The 14,649-nt window shown below is 44.7% G+C and overlaps 1 protein-coding gene across 1 annotated transcript in view; it reads left to right on the top strand.

The window, feature by feature from the left end:
* Nucleotides 1-657: 657 nt before the first annotated feature.
* fam222aa (family with sequence similarity 222 member Aa) overlaps nucleotides 658-14,649 on the top strand; it is a 51,531-nt gene continuing 37,539 nt past the window's right edge. Inside the window, exon 1 of the mRNA XM_074638044.1 lies at nucleotides 658-1,827. The gene's annotated coding sequence lies outside the window, so the exon portion shown is untranslated. The remainder of the gene's footprint in view (nucleotides 1,828-14,649) is intronic.

The following is a 14,649-nucleotide window of genomic DNA, read 5'->3' as shown; positions in this document are numbered from 1 at the left end:
TTTTATAATATGAGACCTTTAAAGATCTCAATCTGCATTCTGCCACGGCAATTTACATCAGACAGTGTTTTTTTTCTTCTTTTTTCTGCAAATAAACAACCAGGAATAAACTGGGACACATTTCGAATGTTTACGTTTAAAACTGTGTAAAGGGTCTAAATATTGTATATTTGTGACATCACAAATGGACAGAAATCCTAACGGCTTGTTTCAAACGCACAGTTTCTGAATACGGGCTGTGTGTATTTATCTGTGGATTGAGCATTCAGATACTTTCACAGTATTTATATAGGACTTAAGCCTGCTTTATAATAATAAAAAAACATGAAAATCTCACTTTTTTATAATATGAGACCTTTAAAGATCTCAATCTGCATTCTGCCACGGCAATTTACATCAGACAGTGTTTTTTTTCTTCTTTTTTCTGCAAATAAACAACCAGGGACACATTTCGAATGTTTACGTTTAAAACTGTGTAAAGGGTCTAAATATTGTATATTTGTGACATCACAAATGGACAGAAATCCTAACGGCTTGTTTCAAACGCACAGTTTCTGAATACGGGCTGTGTGTATTTATCTGTGGATTGAGTGTTTCGATACTTTCACAGTATTTATATAGGACTTAAGCCTGCTTTATAATAAAAAAAACATGAAAATCTCACTTTTTTTTATAATATGGGACCTTTAAAGATCTCAATCTGCATTCTCACACGGCAATTTACATCAGACGTTTTTTTTTAAACAACGTGGTTTTAGACGCTTGGACGCCGAGCATCTCTATGGTAACAGTCCTCAATTAGCGATGATTGGCCAACCCGTGGGAATGTTTCTATTCCCTCAGTGCAGTGATTGGTCGGTGGGCGGTCTGAGCAGCCTGACAGTCTGCAGCGTTCCGGGTTATTGTCAGTCTCGGCAGCTCGGCACAAGGGCAGGACCGCATCCCGGAGCTGCCTTGAAGCAGCTAGCTCTTTATTATCAGACCTAAAACCATCTCTTGTTTTTGGTTAATACAACCAAAAGAGAGTGTTATCGGAGCGTTGCTAAGCGACGTTACTAAGCGACGTTACTTCCACAGCATTAGCTGGAAGAAGAGTCTGAATCCGGAGACATCTCGGAGGAGAAAGTGACGGACGGAGCAGAGAGGAGGCTGATCACCAGGATTTATACCATCGCTACAGTTTATAGGATATTCCAGGCAGCAGCTTTGGCCCAGCCTTCATCTCTTTCAGGGGTCCCTTCACACAATATCGCTTCGATAATATCACAAACAGTCGCATGATACATTTATAAGGTCGTCTTCAAGAGAGCAGCACTTTCAACCCGTGCGTAACAGCGGTGGATTTGGGAATACTGCGTAGCCAGTGTTTCGATCACCACTTGTGTTATTCTGGAGATATCTTACAAGCGAAAAGAAGAAGAGCAACCAGGACCTTTTTTACTTTATTCCGGAGGCTAAACAGTGAAAACCAAGAAGAGCTTTTGGTGCGTAAATCCTTCCGAGGACGCTCCTGAAATCGCCGACCTGCGCTTTTGCCCCTCGATAAAAAATTGGCAGCCGAGTCGAGAGAGAAAAAAGGCAAAGCTTATTAACTTTGCATGCTAGAGGCTGAGCGTGTGGGATCTAATTCTCGGGGTTTATTTGCATATTATCGGAAGAAGAGGAGGATAAACTTCATCCACATCGACGAAGAAGCTGCTGGATTTTTCTGGAGAAACAGAATGAATCCTTTTTAATTATTTGGACCACAGAAGTAATGAGGCAGATTGAATCAGTGAATGCTACAATCTGCATGGAGTTCTAGTCTGCACCAAGGAGCAATTTATGGTAAATAGATTTTTTATTTCTCTCCCAAGTTTTTGCAGAATGGTTTTGGGGTCATTATCGTATCCTTTTGGGATGGTAAACAGAGGAGCAGTAAGACAATAATGAATGTTTGTAAAAATGCTCCCTTTTTCTCCCAGGATGCTGCCCAACATAACGATGTCTCCCATTTAAACCCCTTTGTTTCCATGCGTGACCCATAATAAAGGAAGTGTTGTAAAATCGACTTGTTAGAGAGAGCCGCTCCCGAATGGCTTTGGAAACTGCTTTGATGTGTAATATTGGTCTTTTTCAAGTACGGGTAGCAATTAAAGTGTATTGTCGAGAGGGTATATCGCACCACAGGCAGGAGTCTGTATGTGGCACTGGAGGAGTTGCTGCTCAGAGCAAAAGGTGCGAATTTCTCTCATCTGTGCGTCACTGCGTGCAGGGAGGGGGACTGGTGACTGCTGCAATTAGTGATTGTTCACCCTGGAGAGTTAATGATATACAATCTCTTTTTATAGCTTGCCTGCATATTGTGACAGGCTTTTATCAAGGGAAATGCTTAAGAGATAAAACTTTTCACTATATGAGCTTTTGCAGACATGCATGATGCTGCTGTGTGCTGCTGCATTGAGGTCTGGAGGGCCATTTGTCATTGTCCTGTGGATTCTTCAGCTAAATGTGTCCTCAAACAGAAAAGTCTGATCATCTTGAATGGTAAATGGACTTGCATTTATAAAGCGCTTTTCTAGTCTTCTGACCACTCAAAGTGTTTTACACTACATGTCAGTATTCACCCATTCACACACTGATGGCAGAGGCTGCTAAGGTGCCAACTTTGCCCATCAGGATCTAATCTAAATACTCATTCACACATTTTTTTCACTCACACAATTTGGGGTTAAGTGTCTTGCTCAAGGACAATCGAACCACCGACCGTCCGATTGGTGGACAACCTGCTCTACCCTCTGAGCCACAACTGAAGTTTTTTTATTTGAATGTGAATGCTTTGCTGATAAAGTTTAGGCTGTTTTCCACTCCTGTGAACTTTGAGCCCTCGTGGGTTGCTGAGGTTGCTCTGCAATATTTAGCTTCATCGCTCACACTGCTGCACACAAATGAGCCTGCACATTATGCTGACTGTGCAGTGAAAAAGGCTGCACACAGTATGTTTTATCATTAGACTACAAGCATCCTCAAAATTTATCTTCCTCGCTGGCTCCAGTCATTCTCTCACCCGGCAGCCCCGCAGACAGGCAGCTATGCTGAATGTAATATGGGCCCCTACAGCAGGGCAGGCGCCCCCACAGTCAGGGCACCTGCCATCCTGGCTGTATTGAATAAAACATCCAGTGATGTATGAGGCAGGGGCTGCACCCGAGGGGGCAGAACTGCCTCATTTACTTCCTCCACTCTGCGCCTATGACCTGCTGAGCAAATTGTGCTCATATTAGCTCTGCGGCTGCTCCTCACCTAAACAAATAGTCTTCCCAGCATAATGCTTGCCTTAACTCAGCATGAAGGTTGGACAAGGCAGGGGAGAACAGAATGGCAGAAAAGCTTTAATATCTAGGTCACTGAATTACCTTTTGGAGTTTGTAGCTCTTGTTTTGCCGCTTTTATTTTCTGGCTTGCTGTTAGATGTGGGTTTTTTTTCCCTGTAACATTGGACCTTCAAGTGTCCTGCTGCAAGACTTTACTCGCATTTCATCTTCCTCTGGCTTTCACCATGTTTCCTGTTGCTCTCTACTATCAACACTCTAACAAAGGTAAAAGTCCACAAAATAATCTCGTAGGTTTAAAACTTGTGTTGCATAAATCCTGATCACATCAGCAATTTGTTCTTTTCTACTTTACTTGCTGATAAAAAATTATGAAAACCTAAATTACCAAAATCTAATTTACTCTACGGCTGGGAGGTGGAGAACAAATTTGAGCGTTTTATTAATAAAAGTAGGCTTAATACACCAGAAGAAGGCTGCTGTTTTTTTTTTATCAATTTGCAACTCAAATTGCATATCAGCGTGATTGATTGATAGCGTTTGGGTTCCTTACTGTGTTCTTTGCTTATTAAAGGCCTGCCTGAAGTGAATAAGTGAGCTCCACTCATGAATATCGTTAAAGTCACTGAAGTTTAATTTCCTGCGCTGTGTATTAATCTTTTTTAATCCCTGCATGGTTTGATTGTCTCAACACCTACCCAGAGGCTGCAAAACTCATTTTGGCACTTAAGATGACTAAAATAGTAGATACAGATGTGTGTGTGTGTGTGTGTGTGAGAGAGAGAGAGGGTGTGTGTGTTACTTAAGAGCTACCCACCCCTGAAGTGTCTTAAGCTATGCATGTCCATTCTTGTGTGGACTCTATTAATGAAAGTGATTTTTAAACAGATTCACTGTCCACAAACTCCATTTGTAGGAAATAATATACTGTAGATGTAAATAATCATGAGAAACATTTTCTCCTCCTGTCAAAGAAAAGAAAAAGACGAGCATTCTTAGATTATCTGATATCCTAGAAAAGCACGAAGCGCCTTACTTCTTAATATCATCGGACACTTTAAGCAACACAAACGTTTTCTCTCTCAAAGCCATGTCACCGGCAGCTCATTAGATGCCTGATCAAAGTGTTTCACTTCAGGAAAAAGTCTACAACAGTCCTTGTTTTAACACTTTTTCATGTGCAGGCAAACAAAAGAGACGTGCCCTTTCTTGTACTTTACAATATTACATGATTTAATATAAACTCTGTTGTCCCTGCAGCGAGATTTGTCTTGCACATCAGGATGTGGAGACAGAGCACGGATAGGAAAAAAAGCGACATAAAACAAAAGCATTTCGCAGAAATGATTGCAGAGAAACAAACACACCCTTCAGCCAGTCTGTGAATGAACAGAGGTGAAAGCGTCTCCAGCAGTGATGATGGTGCTGATGGGGTTTTTGTATTAAATGTGCAGGCAGGATTAGCAGGAATGGTTCTGTTTGAAGTGAGTTGCTACAATATATCAAACTGCAAACTATATCTATAAACTATAACTACAAATTGACTGAAATATGTCAGTGGTTGTCTACAACTTAAAAAAAACAGAGTGCAGGCATCTTGTTTTCATAAAAAGGAGCTCAAGCATTTCAATTCAAGCATGTTTGAGTAGCTACACAAATATAGACTACAGGCATGTGACTGCATACAAGCACCCCTGCAGTGTTTCTGATGAGTGCTACAGTATATGTTAGCGAGACGCCGTGTGGTTCTCTGCTCGTTACCCTGCAGTTGATTTCCTGTTGTTTAGGCTGTAGTAAAAAGGTTCACCTGACCACAGGTCTGCTCATGTGATCCGATCTGCTGTGGCGGTAGACGTTGGCAGCTCTTCATCAGGGTTATCTGTAGCCACTTAGCGCATGACGGACAGCAGCGATCCTCTGACCTCCTCCCTCTCCTCCCCTCTCACCCCCTGTCAGACTGAGTGGAAGTCACGTCTCACCAGGCCCCGAGGTTAATGTATAGCTTTTAATTTGGAAAGGTTAGCGCGGCCAGTCCATTTTTTTTTTGTTTGATGCGTGTGAAATATGGTCAACAGGAAGTGTGCAGTTTATATGTGGTTAATGAGTACACGAGTATAGAGAGGCTATGCAGTTTATAGTCTGCTCCATAACCCCGCCAGAAAAGTGAGGGGAGGCATGCTCCCTCCAAAGTGTTCTCGGTAGAAGAAAGAGAATAAAGCAAATCTGACAAGCTCTCCAACAGCGAATTTGCTCTCCTTAAAAACAATGCCGCTCTTGCCTTCCTCATGGTCACATTGATTTGTTCTGGGTGACAGTGCAGGCTGCTGTGAAATCACCCCAGTGCCATTGATCTCAAGGCGAGGAGGAGGAGGAGAGGGAATGAGAGCCTGGCGACAGTGAGCAACATGGGAAAATCCTCAGTGTGCCCTCCTCAACCTCAACCAGTAATAAAATGAAGGCCTTGGTTACTATCAGATCAGCCCCGGCTGTACTGCTTCACCCACTGTATCGCAGTCTGGTCCGCGCTTTGATTTGTTTTGGAGGCCCGTGCACGCTGTTTGATTTGCTATTGTGCCTCGCCATGTTTCACATTATCAGCTGAACTCTTTATTGCCACTGTTTTCCATGCCAGAAGCAAGGCTGTTTTATCTCATGCAGGCCTCTGATTAATCTCTCCCTCTATGCTGGTGTACTTTAATCTTGAATGGGAGATATCTGATTCTCCTCGGCTATTGAGGAAGATCAAACTTTAATGGAACAAGGAACTGCACATCATCCTAATCTCCATCTCCCTGCATTTTGGTTGACTGCTCTCCCTCGGGCTTTGTAGCTTTTTCTGCAGAAGCAGGAAATACATCAGACAGATAAGGTGTTTTCTCGTCATGCTTTGGTAATTTATTCCCTGTTGGCGATGGCCACCACTTTACATCTCTGCTGTTTGATTACCTGGTTGAAGGAACAGCGGGTAAAAAGCAGGGGAATTGATTGACACTTACAAATGGCTATCCTGTATGACCTAAACGTGTGAAACTTTTTCCACAAGCTTTAATTGGGGTTTCTTCACAGTTGAGTCATTCCACAAGGAAAAAACGTGCTCGCCCTCTCTCTATTTATTGACTTGCGAGAGACGAGGCCATGTGTGACCCACGTCATCTGTCTATAATAGCCTGGAGGAGAGATACAGTCAGCTGCATGGATGTATTAGGGTTCAATGCATTTGATTACACCACAGTCAATCCAGGAATTAGCTATTGACCGCTGTTTCCTCCATTCAGTTCCTCCATATCACTGAATAACGGTGCACATTATGCTGACCAGCATCCGGACTGTGACTGGCTAGATGCACATTGTTGCAAATGGATAACACTTATGGGGTGTCACACCTCCCACAGACGGTTTGTGTCTGTGACAAAAAGAGGCTATTACCCAACTCTAAGGCGGTTGCTGGAAAGGTAATGAAATTTCCACTGACTGGAGAAAACAATGTTGTCTGGTCCGGATTGTAATTGCAGAAGCCACCTCACCATTTTCCCTGAGTTCAGCGTGAATGCAACACAATTTAATAAAACTCTGGAGATTTTTATCATTTATTGCCAGGCCTGGCAGCCGCATCAGGGAGAGTAAGCTGAGGCTTGCACAGATAAAACTCATTCAATTTACTTGTTGAATTTTAACCAAGCCGGAGACCATTTACAAGCATATAACCCATAGGGAACCGTTTATGTGTTTGTATAGGGCTGATGCAGGTCAGCTATATAGTTAATATAAAGCAACCATTTCCTTAATCTAAATGGAGGAGCAGCCTGGAATTTCCGTCATTTTCTCCCGTCTTATTATTTGTGTCAAGAAAGGGTTGGAAATCCGAGGGATATTAGGCCCCGAGGCCAAAGAGCTTCTGTGTGCCTGCCTCCACTCACATACAAAAACATAGGAACATTGACATGAGGACATGTATGGACACACACACACACACTCACACACACACACACTCCTAGCCCTGTTTTATTACCTCCTGCCTGCTGCTGGAATTGCTTTCCTCCCTCGAGTGATCCAGGCAAAGCCGGCTTTATTGTGTTAACCTATTTGTGTGTCAAGAGCGATTGCAGCGTTCTTTATCTCTGTTTGTATTCGGACGGGGAGACGGCAGAGAGAGAGCGAGAGAGCGAGGAAGGGGGAGAGAGAGTGGCGGAGGAAAAGAGGGAGGATAGAGGCGGGGGGGGGTTTGCACAGGAGCCAGGCAAGCCACCGGAGTTAGACGGATGGCCGGTCACCTCGCTCCACTCTGGAGGATAATGACTGGTTGCTTAGCAATAACCCACCCCCACCCACTTCCAGACTTGCATCCAGAGTAATCACCTTTTTCCTCTAAAAGATTTGATATATAATTACAAGCCCACTGCCGGCCTTTGAAATCTGCCTAATGGGTCTTTTCATTTATTTAGCAGAGTGGGTTGAGGGTGCAAGCTGGAATTGGAGATTTTGGTGTGTGAGGTGCTTATCATCTCCTGGTTGTTGTCGATTTGTGTGCATGTGTTTGTCAGCATGTGTTTATATCTGCTTTGCGTTGAGCAGTTGGTGGAATTTGACCGGGATTACGACGAGGCCAAAGCTATATTTCCGGCTAGATAGCTGATGCTGTCCAACCTTTGACCTATGTAATGCTGCACTGGCAGCATTGCATTAGAATAGATGCATCTGTTCTGCACACACACACATGTCACATATTCCCGTTTTTTGATGGGCGACCAGAGGCTGTGAGTGCTTCTTCTTGTGAGCTCTTAGTTTTATTAACATTTTTATTGAGTTGGACAAATTGCTGACCTTTTGTGGCATAATAAATAGCCTGCCTGCTTAGGAAAAGAGAGTTTTGGCGGAAGTGACTGGCGTCAATCCAAGCTGTTTAACTCATGATTTGCAGCGTGTTTATTCAGCAGGTGACAACATTTAATACCGCTGAGTGTTTTCCAACATTTCAGTTCTTTTTCAACTGCTTTTTTCGAATCTTACTCCTCAGTCACGACGTTAATCTATAGGCTGCCGTTAACTTGCACTGTTCTCCAGCAGGTCTCCATAATTTTAGGTAACTGTGTTTTTAAGTGGCAGGATGAAGGTATAATATCTGAACATGACCCCAATTTAAACTGCCTTTCATCACCGTCAGCCACTGATGTTGGCACAAAGTCCAGAGTCGTTTTAATGCTTAGCCAATTATCCTCTCTGCTGTTGGAAATAGATTTTTTTCCTCCCCTCTTTTTATGAAGAAGTAAAAAATTAATTTGAGATTCCCTGTGAAGTTCATATTAAACTTTTACTTGTTTATGATGATTAAAAAAAAGTCGCGGCTGCTCAAACAGACCTCGTGGATCAAATGAAATGTTTTGACTTATGCCAGTGTAGCCAGTTGGTGTTGCTTTAGACTGTTCACTTTTGGATAGACAAATTACAATTCACAAAAAAAAAATCTGTTTTGTTTAATGGAGCTTCTTCAAATAATGTCAGCCGTGTCTGATATTTACCCATCTGTGCTCTCTCTCCATATCCCGTTCGGTGCCATCTTTCCTTATCCAGGCTCATGCACCATTGCTGAGAGTGACAGCTCTGCACGTTCTGGGAACTTCATACAGATAAACTAAACATACAGCGCCGTCCCCCCACCCCCATCTCCGTGGCATGCTTCTGTGGCTGCGTCTATAGGAACAGCTGTCCAGCTGTCACCGCAGCCAGCCAGTCAGCCGCTCTCCAAGGCAACATCTGTAGAGACTGAACGCACAGGGGCAGCCTGCCGCTCTCTGCTCGTCCCCAAAGACCATGAAAGTGTGTCAGGCCTTTTGGCTGCACATTACCACTGACCACATCAACCGTATCACTGGGTTTTGGATTGGACGTTATCTACTCCTGTGCCACTTAAATAAGCTCTGTGAGGCATCAAACTTATTTTTTTTTTTACTTCCAGTGATCTGTCACTGGAACGATTCACATTATTACAACAGTTCTTAAAAAACAAAACTTGCGACTGTACAGCCAAAAACACACACCACATTATCGAATCCATTAATAGTCATCTGCCTCCCTCTGCATGTGTGTGCACGTGTGTGTGTGTAAACAAAATCCCAGCGAGCAAGGTGCAATGGCCTGGAACTGACGAGAACCCACTGGGAGAGTCTCTCCTTGATGTAGCCCCCCGCTCCCCCTCCCCACCATCTCTTCCTCCTGGCAGCGGAGCGGCGGCGAGGCGGGCGGCGGCGGGGGGGCACAGAGCCGTGTGAGTGGGGAGATGAACAGAGCTGCGGTCCCCTCTGTCAGCCACAAACTAGGAGCAGGGAGATCGCATGGGACTCTCTCCTGGGATGAGCAAAGGGAAGAAGGGAGAAAGCAGCTGTTCTGTGTTTTTCTCCTACTTCTTTTCCAGCTCACTTGTGGGTTTTTTACCCTCTCTGTCGTCTTCTCTGAGGCTGTCATTAGCTTCTGTCATGCTTTTTTTTTTAGTGGGTTTGTCTTTAAAAAGCTTTGAGCGTTGCTGTAGACATGGATGAGATGAAAATTTGCTCTTTAAAAGTGTCATTATCATTCCTGTGCCTCTCCTTGTTGTTTTTAGGAACTTTTAAAGCACTTGATTTCTTCATCAGTCCTCTCGGTAACTGAGGGCCTCTCAGGCATACTGTGCCGCTCCCCACAGACAGCTGCACACTCATACCGGCTCTGGGCGAAGTTTGATGGATCCTGTTTACTGGAGCTGAGAGAATGCCTGGATATCTCAAATTAAGTGTCACTTAAAGCTTGTCTTTTAGTCAGCTTTCCATTTTGTTCCCCCATCTCTGGTGACAGCGTCGTGCTGCCAATTGTAACAGGGATTGAGAGGAAGACATTTGGTGATTACACATTCTGTCATGATTGAGGGGCGAAGCCAGCAACTCGAGGCAAAAACCAAATTCCATATGGCTGCGGTGAAATCTCTCCACCCATAGTGGGTTACACTCAAACAGCCCCTGTCCCGATGACAAGGAAATCGCCTGCTCATGACTTATCGTTTTATCATTTAAATTTACCCCATTGATGCTGGCTGCTGTGATTGACAGCTGGGCTTGAAAGCCGCAGCTATCTCAATTGAGCTGCGGCAGCCAGTTGGTAACCGTGACAATGGTCTCTCCTCTTTGCCTTGTTTTCACACTTTTTCTGCTGTCACAGAAACCTCACTGATTGCTTCTCTGCCAAGACAGCATCCTATTAATCTTTTAAATAAGGGCCGCGGTATTGTTTGCTGAAAACCGAGAGGACCTTGTGAGACCACACTGAAAAGGAAAAGGGGTAAACTGGGGCTGAATCCGCCTCATTGTGGCAGGAAAGCCGAGCCTCCTTAAAACCAACAATATTAGAAATCTAATAGCGGCTGTGGAGATGGATGGTGCCGAGGTCTGAATATAGCCAGCGCTCTCTGGCCCCACCTGATAACTCTGTGGGCTCTCTTGTCTTCTGCCGCTCTCAGCGTTGCTCTCCAGGTGCTTTCTGTGCTTTCATCTGCATCGCGGCACTCTGAATAAAAGCCTCTGTGTTTATGGCCATTTTCTTTTTCTATGCACTTATTGATCCCTTTCAGCATGGTCGGAACAGGCTTTATTTTTTTTTCAATTCTGGGCTCAAACAGCATAACAGCGGCATATCCTGAAATGGCAAACCATTGATGTATTGTGGTCTGACCCAGGAAAGGAAGAATTACAGCTCGACCCTTTGTCCCTCTGTACTTAGCTGACAATTTGTTTGAAGGAAACAGAATGAAATAACGGTGTCCTTGCACAAATGTATGTTTCTTACAACCCCAGAAAAAATATCTTGCCTCTATCTTGCAAAGGCTTTCTGCACTCTGATTTCATGGACTATGCTTTTGTGTTTAATTAGGTGTGATTTGTGAACATTTCCCAAGTGGTAGGAAGTCTTTTTTTGAGTCTCTGTACTTTCTTGTCAAGTGGTTGTTAACGGAGGATTGCTGCAATGCTCCTGACACCTTCTGCTTTGTAATGAGGGCCTTCCTGTGCAAAATAGGACCCATAAACCACCAACCCTTTCAAGGATGAGGAACATGTGGTGGCAGTATTTGGCAGCTCAGTCGTTGGGATTTTTACAGCGTATAGATACTAAAGATATGGGATCATCGTATAGGCCTACCTTCCTGGTGTCTTTGTCTGGTCTCTGGCCATGGAAACCCAGTGAGGCAGGGCAACCTAGACGACTAATTGACTCCCAGGTCAAAGCCACGTGATAGCAGGACTGCTGGTCAATGGAAATGGATATACTTTCCCCTACAGGGAGCTTTGTGATCATCTATGTGATCGTGCGCTCACATGAGCATTTGAGCATGTAGCTATTCATAGCTGTTCTCGCAGTTGCTTTGAAAACACAGCCAATTGATTCATTAGTAATGACTTCAGAACAATATAAAACCATATTCTGGCGCTTCCCTGTAAGCTTGCGTGATGCTGCTGGGAGAATATTTGAACAATAAGGAATCAGTGAGTTGAAGCATTTGTTTTTTAATCATGTGCTTTAATAGTTAGAAAGACTTGTGGCCTGGTTGTGTAATATTTGACATCAGTTTTAAGTGTATCCACTTCACTTTTTTATGAAACAATGTCCTGAGGGCGCTGCGACTGTTTTGCAGTAGTAAAGGTTTTCTCTACTCTGTGTATATAGCCTCACTGACTGGAATGTTTTTTTATCAACAATGAAGTTCCCTCTTTTTGTGCGCAAAGACAAGCGAGTGTCTGTAACAGTTGGTCCTTGAAATGTGCGTTAAACTGCGAGTCTGTGTTTCCTCTGAACATGCAAATGTGTGCACACAGGGATGTCTTTTTGTTCTTGTTTGCAGGTTAAACACAAACACTGCTGTCCCAGATTCACACACAAGCCCCCACCACCTGAGTCTGATCCTCGGCAGCCAGCCACGAGCCCCCCCCCCCTCTGCCCGTCATCCAAAAAAAAAAAGAAAAAAGATTCTCTCAGTTCCTCCAGTTTCAAAGTGCTCGCATAGCTCGACTGTGTCGGAGCATACCCCTCCTCCCTGACCCCTCCTTCTGGAGACGGCACTCTTGACCTGCTGCCCCATTGTTTCCAGCGGGGATGGATGGGGAGCCGCCTCTGCCGGCGCGATCCTTCACTCAATAGCTGCTCCATCTGTTGACTGCGTGACTCTGGGTTACAAGCGGGGATTTTGCTCCGTCTGTGCAGGGTGTGAAAGGAGCTATCTCAGGGGGCTTCCTGAATAGGGCTTTAAAACTGCAGTAGCAGGGTGTTGTGATGCCCCTCACACCCCACCCCTCCACCCGACATCGGCCCAACACAGCCGGCTGGGTGTGTGCAGGATGAGAGGCCTTCATTGTGCCTGTTCACAGGCCCCTAGGCAACAGGGTCACCTTGTCCCCAAACAAATGCTGCCCTCAGTGGGATTGTTGGCACTGCATGTCTGTGTTTCCGTCTGTCTGTGTGTGTGTGTGCGTGTGTGTGTGTGTGTGTGTGTGTGTGTAAGGGGGGTATTTGAGTATAAGAATGCATCATCAGGAAGAGGGCAGAGGCCTTGGCTGCGAGGACATTTATCTAACATCTATGCCTTTCACATCAAGGCCTATTCAGTGCAACCCGTCTGCATCAGGCTTTCAAAGGGCATGACAGATAGAGAAACACTCTGGGCCGCTTTACAGGTCAAACTGCTCTCGCTGAGCATTTAGACCAACAAAGCTGCTGATGTCATTTTCCATTTCTCTTGAATATTCAGCTTAGAAAGAAAGAAAAAAAAACACATTTTGAAAACATTATCCGTGTTTTGTTTCTCCTGAATTTGAGTTCCCATCTCTCGAAATAGTGGAAGAGTGCTGGTCTGTTCCGTGTTTCGTCCTCTTTAATTGAGTATTTGTTAGCAAAAAACAAATCTGTGGCTGTTTTGACTGCCGGTTCACCTTCAGTAATTAATGTTGAAATTGCAGTCTGCCAGACATTTGTGCTGAGGTCCTCTGTCTATCTGCGTGGGAGTTGTTATTTGGCATTTCCTCTTAAGTGAAAATAAGCAGGATACTGCCCTGTGGGATCCTTTTTCTCTCTCCTGAATAAGATTCCCATCAACTAAAGGAAAGACCTGTGTTTGGGATGATTTTGCCTTTGGGAACATTATTTTATTAAAATACAGATCCAAATAGATGAACATATTTATTTATGATCTATGCTTTTGACAGTGTAAATAAGTCATCTGTAGTTTTATTCAGTTCTCTTTCTTTTGTTTGTATCTAAAGGGGGGTCCTACTAGCACCCTCATCTGCCTCATTTCCTGTTCTTTATCACAGAGCCACAGTCAGCCACAGCTTCACCACTGGGGCCCGAACCCCTCGGCTGTCACAGGATGTCCCCAACACACCATTACCTCAGTTAAGATGATTAAAGTAGCAGGAGCCACTCTCCTCATGTCTTTTGCACATGTTTCACCTCCACCAAAGACAAAGTAAGCAACAGTATCAGGCGGTTGGTTGAGGCGTGGAGCCCCCTCACCAGACGAGGCAGACTTAAAGGAGGAGGGGGTTGCTGAGTGGAAGGTAGAAAACTGCAGTGACAGCAGAATGAATAAATTGAAAAATTCTCTCATTGTAAATTGTCTATCGCTCGTGACAAACGATCTGATAGGCGAGCGGCCCGGGTTTCCGACGCATCCGTCCCAATAGAGCTGTGAATAACTGGTCTATCTCCACACTGCTTAGCACTGGCCCCGCACTTAATAATTCATACAGTGTGAAATATTTTCCCCGGTACAGATATGCCAAAGAGCTGCCGCCAGCAGGCGGGGGCGGTGAGGGGGTGTCCCTGCGGTGCTAATTTGGGGGATGGTGACGTGCATAGATTTCTAAGGGGGCTCTAGTTTAGAAGAGATGCCACAGACACATTTGCTCTCCTGTATGCTCTGTCTGTTGTTGCAAAGAGCTGAGCCGGAGATGCAGAGAGTGAGAGTGAGAGAGTGCAGATGACATTTAACTCATGGCTGATCTGCCTGGAACCGGGAACAGAGGAGGGAAATACATTTCCATTTAAGCTGACTGACACAGTTATCGGTGACTGTGGGGACAAAGGGAGGCTGTAAACCTGCTAAGTACTTTTTGCTGTTTGCCCCGGCGAGTGCTGTGGTCACAGTTGACATCAGTGGCAGCAGGTGTCTATGGACACCTGCTTTATGACTCCTGTTTCCATCAGGTGACTCCTCCTGCCTCGGGCTCCTGCAGGAGCTCAGCAGCCAAAGGCAGCTCTCATGGTCCCTGACCTTATTGTCCCCTTCATTCACAGCGCTCAGCTCGCTCCACCTTAGTCTCCA

The sequence above is a fragment of the Sebastes fasciatus genome, chromosome 6, assembly GCF_043250625.1.
Source record: "Sebastes fasciatus isolate fSebFas1 chromosome 6, fSebFas1.pri, whole genome shotgun sequence".
In the NCBI taxonomy this organism is placed as follows: domain Eukaryota; kingdom Metazoa; phylum Chordata; class Actinopteri; order Perciformes; family Sebastidae; genus Sebastes; species Sebastes fasciatus.
This window is presented reverse-complemented; position numbering and strand designations above follow the sequence as displayed.